Source organism: Pongo abelii, chromosome 4 (assembly GCF_028885655.2).
Source record: "Pongo abelii isolate AG06213 chromosome 4, NHGRI_mPonAbe1-v2.0_pri, whole genome shotgun sequence".
In the NCBI taxonomy this organism is placed as follows: Eukaryota; Metazoa; Chordata; class Mammalia; order Primates; family Hominidae; genus Pongo; species Pongo abelii.
This window is the reverse complement of record NC_071989.2, coordinates 148,318,556-148,334,630: the sequence shown is the minus strand read 5'-3', so window position 1 is coordinate 148,334,630 and position 16,075 is coordinate 148,318,556. Positions and strand designations below refer to the sequence as shown.

General features: G+C 50.2%; 1 protein-coding gene and 1 long non-coding RNA gene across 3 annotated transcripts in view; one reads left to right on the top strand and one right to left on the bottom strand.

Annotated features, from left to right (window-relative positions):
- NRG2 (neuregulin 2) overlaps window positions 1-16,075 on the top strand; it is a 203,125-nt gene that overhangs the window by 78,208 nt on the left and 108,842 nt on the right. The gene's annotated exons all lie outside the window — the stretch shown is intronic.
- LOC129059722 (uncharacterized) overlaps window positions 10,457-16,075 on the bottom strand; it is a 30,792-nt gene continuing 25,173 nt past the window's right edge. Inside the window, exons 3-4 of the long non-coding RNA XR_008525760.1 lie at window positions 11,324-11,426; window positions 10,457-11,007 (exon numbers count right to left, since the gene is read on the bottom strand). This is a non-coding gene — a long non-coding RNA (uncharacterized LOC129059722). The remainder of the gene's footprint in view (window positions 11,008-11,323; window positions 11,427-16,075) is intronic.

Below are 16,075 nucleotides of genomic sequence, written 5' to 3'. Positions count from 1 at the left end.
GACCATTCATGCAGGCTCTTAGAAGTCTCAGAGCATGTGACAACTGTGCCTAGGGTGGGAGGAGGTTGCTGTTGTGGAGCCAGGTGGGAAGCTGGAGAGCTAGCCTGACCATGAGGGGTTAACAAGGTGGTGGTAGGGTTCTTGCCCTGGGGCGGTGCTGATGTGTCTACTGCCACCAACAATCCTAGTGCCCATGCATCAAGACACCTTTGTTTCCCCTTAAGCTGGGAGAGTGAATGCCAGCCCCAGGTTAGAGGCTCTTAGTGGCCTGAGGCCAAAAACTCCACTCTCCCCTCCAGGTTGACACAGTGGCATCTCCTGACAGTCAGACAAAAACCATGTCTCCTGTCATTGCTTGGCCACTGTTGGCTCAGGGCTAGATAGGTATGCTTTGAATGAGGGTCATGGGGAAAGTTGGGAAGGGCCCTCCCTCTCCCTGGACTTGATAGGACCCAACCAATTCAGTAACTTCAGGGGTTAGGTGGAGCAGGAAGCCAAGAAGTAGAGGCCCTGTCAGCTTAGAGAACCTCTCTGATGGAGGAGTCTAACTCCAGCATCCTTTGTTCTTTGAGCCTGTCTGCAAATGCCTGTGTCCAGAGACCTGGGACACACTCCCCAAGCATGCATGTGACAATGTTTGTGCCTAGTAGAAAGGGCATGTTTATGGCAATGTTCGGGAACATGTGATTGGGTGCATGTGCTCATGATTAGCTTCTTAGCTTCAGGGGGTTTTGGGTCCCTTGAGGTTTTGGGTACCTCTGAGAATAAGACTGGCCTGGGATGTGTGGTTATGACAGGCTGTGATTCTAGAATGGGCACCCGTATGTGTGTGTGTGTGTGTGTATGTGTGTGTGTATCTGTATTTCTGTGTGTGACTAACCATACATTCTCTCTGGAGCTAGTTCTTTAGGCCGGAAAGGAGATACATAAAGTCCCAAGACAGTAGGGTAGACATTGGAGGGCTAGGCTGGGAATTCCAGTTATTACCATTTTCCAGCACCTTTCTTTGATCTGCTTTTCTTCCCATCAATTCTTTATTCTCTCACCCCAGCCTTGGCTCTAAAGGAAGAGAAGACCCTAAAAAGGTTTTGTGACCAATTGTCCTGCCAATTTTGGGGGCCAGGCACGGCTGGGCTTGTCCAAGAGTCAGGAAATTGAGGAACTGGGCAGCACAGAGAGATGTTACAGTTCATGGAACAGAGCCCCCTTTTTTTTCCCTTGTTCTTTTTTCCTGGCTTGGAAATAATAGGTCTTCAATCTGAGATTAGAAGAAAAGGAAACAACCAGAAAGGAACCAGTTTGAACAAAGACAAGTTGCTGGATGTGAACAACCCCCGCTGTTGTGATTGAGTATTCTTACCTAGATGAGGTTCTGCGTGCTGGGGTGGGGCTTGGGGTTAGGCAGGGAGTGGTGAGGACATTCAAGGCCACCAGGCCTAGAAAGAGGAAAGACAGCAAGAGTGGGCAGGAAGGTGGACTCTAGAGTCAGGCAGACCAGAGTCTAAGCCTGCCTCTTTCTTTACTGGCCAGACTTCACCTCTCCAAGTCTTAGTTTCCTCTTCTATAACCTACAGGGTGCTTGTGAAGACCAAATAAGAAAATGCATATAAAGTGTTTGGCACGGTGGCTGGCACATGGTAAGCATAAATGGTACCTATATGTGTAGGGCTCAGTTCTTTCCTTATATGAGGATCATGGGGGTGAAGATGAGGGAGGAATCTCAGGGAGATATGTCTTAGCTGTCTGCAGAAGAAACCCTCTTTATCAAAAGACTCCAGCACAGATGCCAACCTGGTTGAGATAGGGACGGGTTTTCCCCCAGGGCCTGACGCCTATACTTTATTTGAATGTGCAAATACATGTGTATGTGAGTTTGTGTCAGGATAGATAAGGAGGGGAGATACTCATCCTTTTAAAGGAAGAATATGGCCTAAGGATATCTCCAGATCACCCTGGATGGTTGTAAATATATCATGTCAGGTTGTTCAGTGAATTTAGGGATGTTGAGGACTTCTATTTGAGATCTGCTTTATGGAGGTCAAAGTGTTGTGCTTGTCTGGAAACCATTTGTCTGTTTGTTTATTTATTCACTATTTATTCATTCCTTTAATTCACTAGTATATGTGCCATGTCAATCATGGGAGGCTTAGGCCAGTAGAGAAGAAACCTGTTGAGATTGAACCTGGAGAAGAGAAATCTAACCTGGAGAAGGTCAATCTTGAAAAATGACCCTCAGGTCTAGAGAGGGCTTTTATATGGCTCCATATTGCCTATGAACCAGAGAAGTTATATGTTTAACTGCAGCATGGTTAGGCATAGTCAGAGGCCTGATTTGTTGGGATCTGGTCTGCCTGGGGCAAGAGGTGGAGTAGGTGACCTCTTGAGGACCCCTCCAGGCCCGGGCATCTAGAATATTCCACTGGCTTGGTTGTTGACTTACTGCAGGACCTTGGGCAGATGAGTAAGCACTAATGAGCCTCAGTTTTCCTCTCTGTTAAATAGTGATGAGAATGTTTTCTTTCAGTTCCTCCCTGCCTTCTGGGGCTTGGGAAGGATGAAGAAGCCCCCTGTGTAACTTCCTGTGAAGACGGTCTGAGCAAATGCCCTGGCTACCCCTGCACTCCTACGCTGAGCTTCCTCCATTGCCCAGGATTCCCAAAGCGCAGTCTGGGGCCACTCTTCATTTACCCCAGCCTCGTATGCCTTGTCAGACCTGATTCTCCTAGAGATGCCAAACCACTTCCCTCTTCTACTTCTGCCTTGTACTATTCCCCCTGCCTAGAATGCTCTCCCCAGTCTTCTCCAAGCGAATCTTGTTCTGTCCCGATAGTTTTGAGCCGAACTGGCTCTGATCACCCTTCTCCCACTGGAGGTTTGTCTTTCTCTCTTCATCCTCCATAGTTTGTCTCCCACAAAGCCTTCCTCTTTCTATGCTCTCTTTAGCTATCCCCCGTTCTGGCATTCGGTGTCTGCCATGTGATCTGCTCCAGGGGCTCAGCAGCACTGGTAGAAGGAGGACTGTCAGGGGCTGAACTTGATGAGTAGGGGGAGCTTGAGGGAAAGAGGAGAGGGGAAAATATGCTGGGGCAGTCAAGGGCTAGTTCCTGGGGCCAGGGAGACAGATAGAGTAGAAGAGGCAATCAGGTGACCACTGTGTGCGCCTCCTGCCACCTGGCCATCTAAATCCCAATGACCAGCTCTCTGTGCTGGTCAGGAAAGCAAGAGCCTCAGTGGAGAGGAGACACTTTGGGAGGCTGGGGGGCATTTGCATGGGGCTGCCTCGGCCCCCACATTATACTGGGATTGAGGCTGGTTGAGTTTGCATGTCCCCAAGCTAATGCCAAGTCAGCACAGCGGCTATTGCAGAGGATTCCTGAAACTGGATTGAGCTGCCAAAGAGAGACCTCTTCCTTTAGGAGCCTGAGGATGGCCTGATAGCCGCTGCTTTTGCTTTGCCAGCCCCGCTTTCACCTCCAGCTCTCAGCAGGGAGCAGGGGGACAACCACAATCTAGAGACTGAGCTGGTGACACATAGCGGGAATGGCCCTGTTCTCTGGTCAGCCTCCCATGAGAAGTTCCCCAGGAGGAGGGAGGGACCTGCAGCATCTGACCAGATGTGGAGGTCACAGAAGGAGTCCAGCCCCATGCTGATCGGCCCCTATGGGGTTGCTGTCGCTGGGATGGTGGGAGAGGGAGGGCCTGGCCTTGAATAATGTTTTATTCTTCTGGCTGCAGCAGCCAAAGACCATGGCTCCCACATGTTTCTAAACAAGCTTGATTGTCCTCTAGAGTGATGTGTCACACGCAGGGCTGGAGCCTGAGTCCTGGCAGGAGGGGAGGAGAGAGACAGGACAGTAGAGTCAGGGAGAGGAGGCCCTGCCGAAACCTAGATGATGGCAGATGCGCTTATGTGCAGTAGCAGGGCAGGCGAGGGCACCGGCTGGGGCTCCCCCTTCTCCCCAGACCACAAACCCACTCAACCCTCCCCACACCCCCACTACCAAGGTAAGAACCGTAAACAGCCTGAGTCAGAGCTGGGCGGCAGCGTACAAGCGTGTTGGTTCTGTCATTAGCTGTAATAGCAGCATCTCACCCGGCTGCCTATGCCTTTCATCCAAGCCTCTCAAAGGACTTGACAGACAGCAAAGGGTTCTATTATCTTCATATTACTAGTGGAGAAATGAAGGCCCCGACGAGCCTGGCAGCTTCTTCAGAGTTCATGGAGGAGCTGGCAGGAGGCTGGGAATGGGCAGGTCTCCAGGTCTTGGGCTTTCTGGCCTCTCCTCCTGCATTCCTGACTATGCTGACATGTGCTAGAAGGTGGTGCGGTTAACTTGTCCTCTTGAACTGATGTTGGGAGGTTCTGTCCAACACAGGAAGTAGGTTCTGAGTTCTTAGGCATCTACCTGTTTATTCTTTCTTCCCTAAGTTGTCAATATTGAGCAATTAACAACACTAATAATTACTACAACTTACATGGCATTTACGGTGAGCCAGAGGATGCAGGTGCTATATTACTTCCATTTACAGCTGAGGAAACTGAATCACAGATAAGTTAAATAACTTTCAGGTCATGTATCCAGTAAGTAATAGAGTTAGGATTCAGGCCCAAAAGTCTGATGCCATAATTTTGTTTGTTTGTTTGTTTGTTTGTTGAGACGGAGTCTTGCTGTTGCCCAGGCTGGAGTGCAGTGGCGCAACCTCGGCTCACTGCAGCCTCCACGTCCTGGGTTTCAGTGATTCTCCTGCCTCAGCCTCCCGAGCAGCTGGGACTACAGGCATGTGCCACTGTGCCCAGCTAATTTTTGTATTTTTAGTAGAAACTGGGTTTCACCACATTGGCTGAGCTGGTCTCGAACCCCCGACCTCAGGTGATCCGCCCGCCTCGACCTCCCAAACTGCTAGGATTACAGGCGTGAGCCACTGGGCCCGGCCCGATGCCGTAATTTTAACCATAATATTATATTACCATTCTGGACCATACCTACAGCAGACTCCTTGTGTCAAAGCAGAACCCCAACCTCAGCTCTGAAGAGAGGAAGGCTCCAGTCTTCCCTTTCTTCCTCATTTAGGGGCAGTTGATGTGTGGAATGAATTCCCAGGAACCTTGCCCTGGATCTTGGTTATAGGGATGTTGTGGAGGAGATTCCTGATTTAACAAAGTTTCTGATCTATCAGAGCCTGGGACCCAGGGATAGAGGTGCAGCATCACCAACCCCTACTCACCTTTTCCTCAATGCCAGTTGTCTAAGAACTGGGGAGAGAAGGGTGTCCCAGGCTACCTGGTAGTGGCTAGCACAGTGTGTATGCTCTTTGACAGGACGCTGCCACACTCATCTTCCAAGACAGGGAAATCTGCTGGGCGTGGTGGCTCACGCCTGTAATCCCAACACTTTAGGAGGCCGAGGTGGGCGGATCATCTGAGGTCAGGTGTTTGAGACCAGCCTGGCCAATGTGGCGAAACCCTATCTCTACTAAAAATACAAAAAAAAAGCGGCGCGGCGTCCCACACCTGTAATCCCAGCACTTTGGGAGTCCAAGGCGGGTGGTTGATCTGAGGTCGGGAGTTCGAGACCAGCCTGACCAACGTGGTGAAACCCAGTTTCTACTAAAAATACAAAATTAGCCGGGCATGGTGGCACATGCCCTTAATCCCAGCTACTCGGGAGGCTGAGGCAGGAGAATCACTTGAACTCAGGAGGCAGAGGTTGTGGTGAGCCAAGATCGATCACGCCATTGCACTCCAGCCTGGACGGGAAGAATAAAACTCCATCTCAACAAACAAACAAACAAACAAACAAAATTAGCCAGGTGTGGTGGCACATGTCTGTAGTCCTGCTACTCGGGAGGCTGAGGCAGGAGAATCGCTTGAAACTGGGAGGCAGAGGTTGCAGTGAGCTGAGATCGCGCCATTGCACTCCAGCCTGGGCGACAGAGCAAGACTCCGTATCAAAGAAAAACAAAACCAAACAAATAAAAAAAACCAAGGAAGTGTTATTCTCTGTCTCCAGGCCAACATCCTCTCCTGTACAATGCTCACCTTCTCAGTGGTGGCCATATCAAAGCACAGCCACAGATGGCTACCTATTCTGGCTTCTCAGAGAGGTCCACAGGCCCTGCCCCAGTCTGCCCTGCAGCATTTTTGGGGTTGGAGGTTATAGCCTGGTAAAAACCACGCAGGGAATCTGATTGTGCCAAAGCTTGCTGTGGGGCCTGGGGCAAGTCACTCATGCCATCAATGGCCCTCGGTTTCCTCATCTGTGGAATGAGGATGTTAATCCAGTGCTGAGGTTTCCCCCAACACTCTGTTCTGTACTTGGCTCTTGGTTCTTGGATGTCTAGAAAGTAAAGTCTCTTGAGAGATGCCTGGGTGAATCACAGACATGAGTGGTGGGCAGGGGTGGCAGGAAACAGTGGGAAATTGTGCTAAACAAGGTCGCCGGCCATTTCTATTACATGCTTCTAGTTCAACTATTTGTGACTTTCTGAAAAGTTTATGGTTTGGGGATTTTTTTTATTTGGCCATTTTTTCCATATTTGGTCATGGCCTAGGGCAGTGATTTTTGGAAAGATAGAGTAAAAAACCCCTTCAGCTGTTTGTAAGCATTGCAAACACCCACAAAAAATATCCTTTTTCCATTTAGAAGAAATAACAACATAGTTATGTTTTCCTTTTCAGCTCAAATAACTCCCAAACAACTCCAAAGACTTCAAACTTGGCTAGTAATTAATCCTTAACGAAGGGGACTGGACAGTATGTGCTCTGCAAAGTTTGGAAAAGAGAGATTTCAAATCAAAAAGTATTGATGCTTGAAAAAGCTCGCCATTTTTTCCTGTTTGCTGGCCCTAGCCCCCACACAGCAGCCCCTTCCCAGGAAACCCAGAGTCTCAAGCTATAGCTCATGTGAGAATGATCTGAGAGCAAGGTGAACACATCTTCTGCTTGAAGATACTGGTTGTTTTCTTTCCCGTGCTAGTGGTCTTTGCCTGTTTCACAGGCTGTAAGACTGAGGCTGGGCAAAGTTGTAGTCAGGCCTTGCATTGCTTTGTAAGATGAATTGAATGGGCTTGTGAAAGCTTCTATTTGGGGTCCTTGTCCCAGGAAACTTCCAGGAGGTGCCTTCCAGTCCTAGCCAACGTGTCCAGGGAAGTCACTGGTTCTGGAGTTTAGGACCCACCAGAGTGAGAATCCAGAAGTGCTGGCCCTTGCAGAATGAAGCAATGATGGCTTAAGCGCCCATAGGAAGTGGAAAGGCTCTCCTTTGGGTGAGCAAGGAACCTTCCCCTTATCAGACCACATCCTCAGAGACCAGTGCTTGGGGCTTCTCTTCTGCCATCTACCCACTCTCAAATCTCTCTTGGCTTCTTCTTTTGGAGACTTTTATCTTGCTCACTCCAGGAGGAATGCTAGTGCTAACACGGAAGAGAAATTGCCATCTTTCAATTGCTCTTCCTCGATCTGACACCTGCACATCACCACCTGCAGCTCTTGACAGTGAGTGCCTCACCCCAGGAAAGAGGCTCCCCCTACTCTGCATATCAGGCAGAGATTGGACCTGGTGGGTTGGCAGGTGGAACAGAGGGGGGGAAGAGGTGGCAGTGTGGAAAGAACACTGGACTCCCAGTGCCTGAGATCTAGTCTACTAGACCCATGGCTGACTTCCTCCCAGCCCCTGCAGACCTCTCCTTCTCTCCTTCCCAGCTGCCTTAACTGTATAGCAAGTGGGTGGGGCTACATCCTCTCTGGGGCCCTTTTCAGGGCAAGGGATCTGACTTGGCCTCTTGTTCTCAGGATTCTTTATGTGAATGTGCACATACATGCGTGCGCGCACACACACACACAGAGAGAGAGAGAGAGAGAGAGATTTTTGAGTGGGGGATGGTGACCAGCTAGTTCCCATCTCTACTGAAGAAGAGAATGCATAGATTCTGGGGTGGACCAAAGCTGGACATGAGAAGCTACTTGGCCAACCATGAGAGTCCTGCAGCCCAAGGCTATGTAACCAAGAGAGGTGTGCAGGCAGGAGCATGGGCAGAAGGATCTTGAGAGGGCCTGGCCAGCTGGGAGAGTTGAGGATGGACTCTGAACTTGCCTACCAGCTAATGCCAGCATGTCATTTTCTCACATCTGGTTCCACATCTGGAATCAGCCAGATGTTCCTTTCAAAGTGCTGATGAGCCCTGCCCTGATTGCCTCAGGGGGAAAGCCATTTGGTGACACTGTCCTGCAGGCCCTGTCATCTTCTCCAGATGGTAGCCCATTTTTCAGCTTTGTGTCCTTGGGCACACCCACTGTACCACGAAGCTGGGGAGGGGTTGAGGGCAGCTGCTTGGGGTGAGGCCTGGCCTCAGACCCTTTGTGGGGCACTGAAACCTGCAGTGCCTTTCCATTTCTTTCTGAGCAGCCGTTGGCTTCCTGGAATTTCCACATCCTGCCTGTTGGGATTGGGACACTAGCTGCCCTGCTGATTTAGCCTTTCCATCTAATGGCCACATGGCTACTGCTTCCACCTTATGACCTTTGCCTGGTGAATCCGTCTCCATCCCTGGGTCCCAGTTGTGGCCCATTCAGACTGTCATGTCCTCTTCACATCTTCAGAAAGGAAGGGATGAGAACCAACCACCCCAAGCCTTCGAGAAGCCTGCGCTGGGGACCCTGGAGGATGCTGGAGAGGCAACAGCCTGATCCTTCCCTCAAGGACCTTAGAGTCTTGGGGCTAGGAAGGGTCATCTGAGAGCCCTTAGAGAGAAGTCAAAATCATGTACTTCATGTAGGTAGGGCCTGGAATTGCAAAAGTCAGAGAAGCGGGAGATTACTGTGAATTGGGGGTCAGGGAAGGTTTCCGGGGGAGATGCTAACTGGTCAGGACAGGGACAGCTCAGAGCCTCCTGATCTGACTATCCAGGTGCCCATATTGTGCAGTATGTTGGGAAAGGTGACTGGATGCCACGGATTGTTGGCAGTGATTCCTACAAGCTGGGGAGGGAGAAATGGACAGAGGGAGCACATGTGAATGGGGTGGGGGAGTTGCTGAGAGGCACACATTTGTTTATTTTCTTTCTTGGTTTGAGCTTCCTTCACCAGCCTCCAGAGCCTGCCCCACAGGGGGTCCCACCTTCCTCTCCCTGTCTCAGCATCTGCCTGCTCCTGTGGAGAGAGCTCACCTTTGCAGGGCTTTCACCTGCATTCTCGTGTGTGGTAGGCAGGTAGACAGATGGCCCGATGCTCACCTTACAGAGGAAGAAGCTGAGGGTGAGGATGTTTCAGTGGCTTATCTCAGGCTCCATGGGGCTGATTCTGGCCTGGGACTCCCCCTGGAGTGCAGAGCATGCTCCATGATCCTGTTACACTTCATGGCCCTCCCGCTTTGTCACGTTTCTCCTCCTCCTCCCTCAACTCACTGGGCTTGCATGGAAGTCCTGCTCTGTGCGGTCCATGGTCTGCCCTCAAAAGAGCACCCAATAAATATCTACTTACTGATGTCCCACCTCACCGATAAAAGAGACGTGAGAAGGCACTGGGTTCTAATCTCCTGAGGAGACAAGTCTGGCAGCCATGAGATAGTTAACAACAGTCCAAGGCACATGTTAAGGGCAGAGTGAGCACCACAGCCCCTCCCATGATTCCCCACTGCCTACAGGACTGGGCCCCAGTGTCCTAGCCCAGCTTATGTAGCCTTTCACCTTCTGGCTGCTGCCAAACCTCTCTAGCCTCAGCTTTCACTATTCCTCCTCACAGTCCATTCTTAACCTTCCTGAGCTCATTGTAGTTTCCATATGCATCACCCTCCCTCTCCCCTCTGGGCCTCTGCCGATGCTGCTCCTCCTCTTTGCAACACCTCTCCCTCCCTCCACTCTGCTAACTCCTCTTTGGCTTTCAGGTCCCCACTTGTCCATCACCTCCTCTGAGAAGCCCTCCTGTCCCTCAGCACTGACCCTCCCCCTGTTCCTTGATGGCGCTGAAGTGGACGTGCCCTAAGCTCAGCATTTGCACACCCTGTAACTGCCTTTTACTATTTGACTTTCTCCAGACTGTAAGCTCCTCGAGGGCCGGGGATAACCTCTCATTCTCCATTTTCTCCATGCTGTCTAGCATGATGCCTAGCATAGCAGAGGATGCCTGACAAATATTGTTTAAACATACATGAATTGAGTTGGCAAATGCAAGAAGAAGGGTGATGACAATTGTGGGTGGGCAGGTCAGGGACACAGTGCCCTACAGAGAAGGCAGAACTTGGGCTCAGACTGGAAGGGTCATGAATAGAACGATAATAACAACACCAATAGCTAATGTTTACTGCGTGCCAGGCTCTGTTCCAAGCATTTTCTAATTTTATCCTTACAAAAACCCTACGATGCAGGCATTATTACTCTCCCAATTTCACAGGTGAGTGGAATGTAAAAGGGGAATAACAATGAATTGATAGAGACAAAAAGGCGTTTTAGGTTAAGAAAAGTGCATGAGCAAAGAGAGAGGAACTTGGCAGGATACGCGCAGGGGCCTCTGCGGAGAGTCGCTGGGGTGGAGGGCTTGGCCTGGAGAGCCATGGGAGTGAGGACTGATGACGTCCAGGGTTGCTAAATCACAGAGAACCTTTAAATTGGGGCTTAGAAGTTTATTTATCTTGACTAAGGTGTTGAGAAGCCATTGCCACTTCCTCAGCAGGAGAGTGGGTGGTGGGATGAATTTGGCCATGGTGTGATGGATGAATTGGGAGGGAGAAAACAGGCAGGACAGCCAGGAGAGTGCTGGCACAATTTCCCTCCCGTCCTGCCCCTCCAGTCATTTCATTCTTCCTTTTCATCATTGTCCACTCTAGGTGCTGACATGGGTGACCTTGAGACCTGGGGCTAGACAGCCACTGCAGGTCTCCTGGGGCCCCAGGCTGCTCCTCTCTGGCTTGGCTGCTGCTGGCTGCTCAGGGCTGTGACCGTGACCTGGGTTGGGCTGGATTTCTCCTCCACGGTCACTTTTGCTAATGAGAAGCAGTTGTGCTTGCCACGATCCTGCAGGAGGCAAGGGGAGAGAACCGCCAGCCTGGCCTCATGCTTGCTCTGTGTCCCCCACCCTTCCCTGGGTCTCTTTTTTCAGCTTCCAGCCACCCCCACACCCTGCCCCTTGCCTCCCAGTGAGCAGGCTACCTGCCCTCAACTCTGGCCCACTTTTTCAGGTTCTCTTTGGGTTTCCAGTGCAGAGAAACTGCCGGGGTGGGGGAGGGGTTGCCTGTAAATCCTGTGTTGGGGGACCCTTCACTGCTTCCTCCTGCTGTATTCACCTCTTTCTACGTTTTCTCCCTATTGTCAGATGGGGGGCTTGGATCACCTGAGCTCTGAGGTGCTTCTGGTTCCCATGTGGTTTTTCGCTTTTAGTCTTGCTTTCTCTGTCTTTCCTTCTCCCTCTCAGCATCTCCCGGGCCGGGGCCCTCCTACGATGAACAGAATATGTCCTTTCCTCTTATCATCATCTGGTCAAATCCTTCTTATCTTTTGAGACCCCATAGCCTCCAGGAAGCCTGTTGTGACCACCGTACCTTGTCAGTGTTCCAGAAAACGCTGGCTGGGCCCTAATGCAATGCCCCAGGTAGTCAGACCACCTAGCCCTGATAGCCTTGCGTTGAGTCTTTGTGGGTCATCTGGCTGGTTCTCTCAGGATGAGAGCGGTGGGAAGGGGTTGGAGGATGGGGTGCAGTGAGGATAGGAGTGGGGACAAGAGGCGTAGATAGATATTCTAGTGCCTTCCCTGCCAGAAGCATCCAGAATACCAGGCTTCATGAAGGCAGAGGAGAGGGGCCTAGAGTGTTTCTCTGGCTGACCTGTTTCTTCCAGCTCTTCCCAGACTCAGGACCCCCTTCCCCAGGTCTGTTAACCCTTCAGCCCAAGTCACAAAGGCCCTTTTTGGCTGTGTCCACGGCTTTGAGCTTTCAGTAGCTCTCTCTGCAGGTCAGGAGACCCACCTCCCAGCTCAACCCCCTCTCTTCACAAGCACAAGGGCGGCCACAGCCCAGGGTTAAGTGCTAGTCCATACTCCCTCCCCACGTCCCCCCAATCCCAGAAAGTGTGTCAGAGGCCCACTGACAATTCTCGAGGCCTTGCTCCTTCTTCTCTCTTTATTGAGGCCTCTTTTTTATGGCAATGTTGTTGATAGTGCACATATTCCAGAGTAATATGTTCAGGATTAGGCCGCACAATGAGGTTATGACTTCCTCCTGTGCAACCCCCACCCAGGGGAGCTTGCCCTCCATCTGGCCGGCGCACATCTGGCTCAGGCTTACAGCTGGCCAGATGTTGCATCCCTCTGAACCAAGGCCTGCAGCCTCCTCTGCTAGGGGCTGGAGCTGCACACATACACACGCGTGTACACACACGCTTGCACACACACGCACACACACACGCACCACCCCACTCCATTTGGAGCATTGAAGCACTGAGGTCATCTGACTCTTCAAGGGGGAGGAGGGGAGAGCTCGGCCTTAGTGCAATTATTCCTCCTCCACCGTGGTAGGGCAAGCAGGCTGTTGGGACACATCTGCGGAAGTTTGTAAATATCAGGTTCCCTGCTTCCAGCCCAGACAGGCTAGTGGGAAGGACCCACTTGAAACCAGGCTATGAATCTGGAGCCTTCTCCCACCCCATCCAGGGGCCAGCTGCTCTTAGCAAATTCCTTGTGCACTGGTTTTGGGGTGCTCTGGGGGTCTAAGCCACAGAAGCTCTCCTGTCTCAGGCTGAGGCTGCCCTCTGCACCTTTTTTCTGCCCACCCACCTGTTTCCCACCCTTGCCTCATTTTCCTCTTTTCCTCTTCCCACCTTCAGTAGTTCATGGATTGTGCAGTTTAAAGGACAAAAGGTACAGAGGCTGGGCCCTGGCCCCTCAAATAATTGAGACGTGATCTGCCAAATTTGTTTCCCCGTTGGTGTTGGCAGAGGATGGGCAGAGGAGCAGGGTAGGAAAAGGAAACTGCATTTATTGGGTGCCAACTATGTGTCAGGCACTGAGCAAGACGCTTTAAATATATTATATTGGTTAATCCCTGCAACCATTCTGCAAAGTAGATATTATTATCTTTATTTTACACACAAGGAAAGTGTGTCTCAGAAAGGTTAAATCTCTTGCCCATGGTCACATGGCTAGGAAGAGGCAGAGCCAGAATTCCAAAACTTGACTACAAACTAAATGCCCTTATGCCATGCTTTCTTCCTGGTGATGTAGTTGGTAAATGCCTCTACCCATCTGTAAGTCCTCCTGGCTGGCCACTGCATGCCCTGGATCTTCCAGGGCTAAGACCCTGAGGCTGTGAGCTTTGTCCTTCCTGCCAGGCCAGGCCAGGCTGCCTGGGTGAGCCAGGGGGAGGGCATGCCATAGGAGGGTGCAGGACTTAGGTTGCAGTGTTGTAACCAGTTGGGTTTTCTGTGTGGTTGGTCAAGAGCCTGGGGATTGAGGTCTCAGAAACACAATTAGGAGTTGAGAAAGCTGGGTGGTGTAGGATAAAAGGCAGGCGGATGGGCCAAGGAGGCATCTCTGGGGAGCTTGGGAGCTTTCCATGGCTGTGGGACAGAGAAACCTCATTAGAGGGAAAAAGGAGCCACGGAGCTCAGGCTGCTATTGTTACCTCATCATTCCATCAGCCTTCCAAAGGGCCCCCAGCAGATGGAATATTCCAAGGGCCTTCCAGGGTCCCCTCCTCCTGACCACAGCATGTGGCACCCCAGAGAGGCAGCAGGGGGTGAGCAGGCACCCTCCAGCCTGGCTATGATCCACTATGTCCCCATGACAGCACCAGCATTTGACTGCCCTGGGTTTGAAGAGCAGGAACAATGAAAGGCCTCACTCCTACCTCCCGATAAGTAGCCAAAGAGAGACATAGACACCCAAGACACACACACCATCACTGCTCTGTATCTTTCTGCCTCAAACAAAACTGTCATTTTAGAGATGAAACTGAAGCACAGGAAGTGAGGGACTTGGCAAAGTCACATAGCCAGCAAATGTCTACCTTCTCAGTCTGCATCCAGAGCTTGGCCCACAGTATGGAGGTAGCATGGGGCAGTGGAAGAAGCACAGGCTTGGGGTCATCTAGGCCTAGGTTGAAAGCCCAGTTCTGCCTCTTCTCTGCAATGTGACAACCCTTGGAGCCAGTTTCCTCTTCATTAAACTTGCAGATTTGCATTGAGGACTGGAGACAACATAGCAGATGATCAATATATGGGAGCTGTTATTGGCAGAAGTGGCCAGGATACTGACCGGGCTAGTAGTCAAGATGCAGCTAGGATGGTGGCTGGGAGAGGGGCTGAGTGGTGGGTTGAAATGGTGGCAGTGATCATCAAAGTGATGGTAACAATTATGTGAAGTGGATCTTTGTTTGTGGGAAAGCAGTGGTCCATTCAGGTTAGGTCCCTCAGGAAGTTCAGTCCTGAATTTGTTTCCCACCACTAGAAGGCTCAATATGTGGGAGACTTGTGGTTGGATATGACCAGATGTCAGCTGCAATGGGATTAGTTTAATTCTGGCGTGTGGAGAGTATTTGCCCCAGGAAAGGTGGCAGCTGTGATTGCAAAAGCACCTGCCGGAGGCATGCTCAGCTTGGGGATGTCCAAAGCCACCTTTACCCTCCTCCTACTCTGGTTCTCCAGGAAACTGCAAGTCACAGTACAGCTTTGGGACCAGAACCTTCCTAAAGAAATGAGAATGGGAAGCTCTTTAGGTTTCAGTGAAAGGGGAGACCTTAGCTCTCTTAACATCAGGGAATTTTCTACTTTGAAAGAAACTAAATGTTCTACAGAAGGTATATCATACTCCTGGGTGTGAGGGAACTACTGGAATGCCCAGCACTGTATTCCAGCTCCCAAGGGACAGGCAAACCCTCCAGCTCTCCCCTGAACTAGGTTGAGATGATGGTACCGCCAATCATGGAGGGGGCCGGCGTTAATTGTCTGTGTCCCTGGCATTGGGAGTTTGATCTGCGGTGTGTGGCTCACTCTAGCCGACCTTCTGAGGAACGAAGAAGAAATGTTGAAACAGAGCTTGGTTCAAAGGCTGCTCTACCCAAGGGAGCCTAAAATTCTCTTTCTACTAATGATCCTTTGAAATAATCCTTTTAATCAGGTTTCCCCTAGGAAGAGTCTGGGACACTGCTCTTAACAAATTTTCCCTTGTGTCTTTGTCACACACATGCCATTCCCAGCAGCCTTTTGCTATTTAGACAGAGGAAGGAGCCATGCAAAGAATGTAGCAGTACTAGTTGCACTTTGGGAGGCCTCCTCCCATGACCAGCCCTCCTGCCGAGCTTTGAGGGTGTCTATTACTTCCCTTTTCTCATGCTCCAAAACCAAGTGAGCAGGACTTGTCTAGGGGCAGCTGGTAAATATGAACACCTAGCCATGGCCAGACACCCAGCAAAGCCTTCTTTAGAAGTAACCATTTATGTGTGAACCTTAGAAACATGACTTTTGAAGACTAAAGGAAAGTTCTCTGCACGAAATAGCAGTTATGCTGGGGTCATTCCTTAGAGTAAGATATTCTTCTTAAGTAAAATATAAGTTCTTTAGCTAAAATAGAAGCATAGAAGGAAAAAATATATGTATAGAAGTCTGACAAGACATACATCAAAATGTTTCTAATTATTATCTTCAGGTAGTGGGTATTCTAGTGACTTTTATGCCTTACTTGTACTTACTGAGAATTACTTTTGAAATAAGAAAAAAAAATGTATTAGTTAAAAATTCCCTTAAAGGAAGGTCACACTCCGTTACTCATCTGTTCTTCAGTAAAAATTAGTTCTGGGTCTTTTCCTAAGAGCAGGATTTGCTAGAGGGAGATCATCTTTGAATCCTTAACCCTAAAATAGTGATATTATAGTTTGTACACAGCATGACCATTAGATGTCTGTGGAATAACGTATTGATTGATTTTTTAAGGGCTATTGGAGTGGTGGAAATGATGAAAATTTGAGAGAGGAAAGATGGGGGCTTCTTTTTCCCTTAAAGGGAGAGAGGAAACAGGAGATTATTTTTATAGTGGTCAAATTAGTCTTATCAGTTTCATTCCTCACTGAAGTGTCTACACTACAGATTTTTGGAG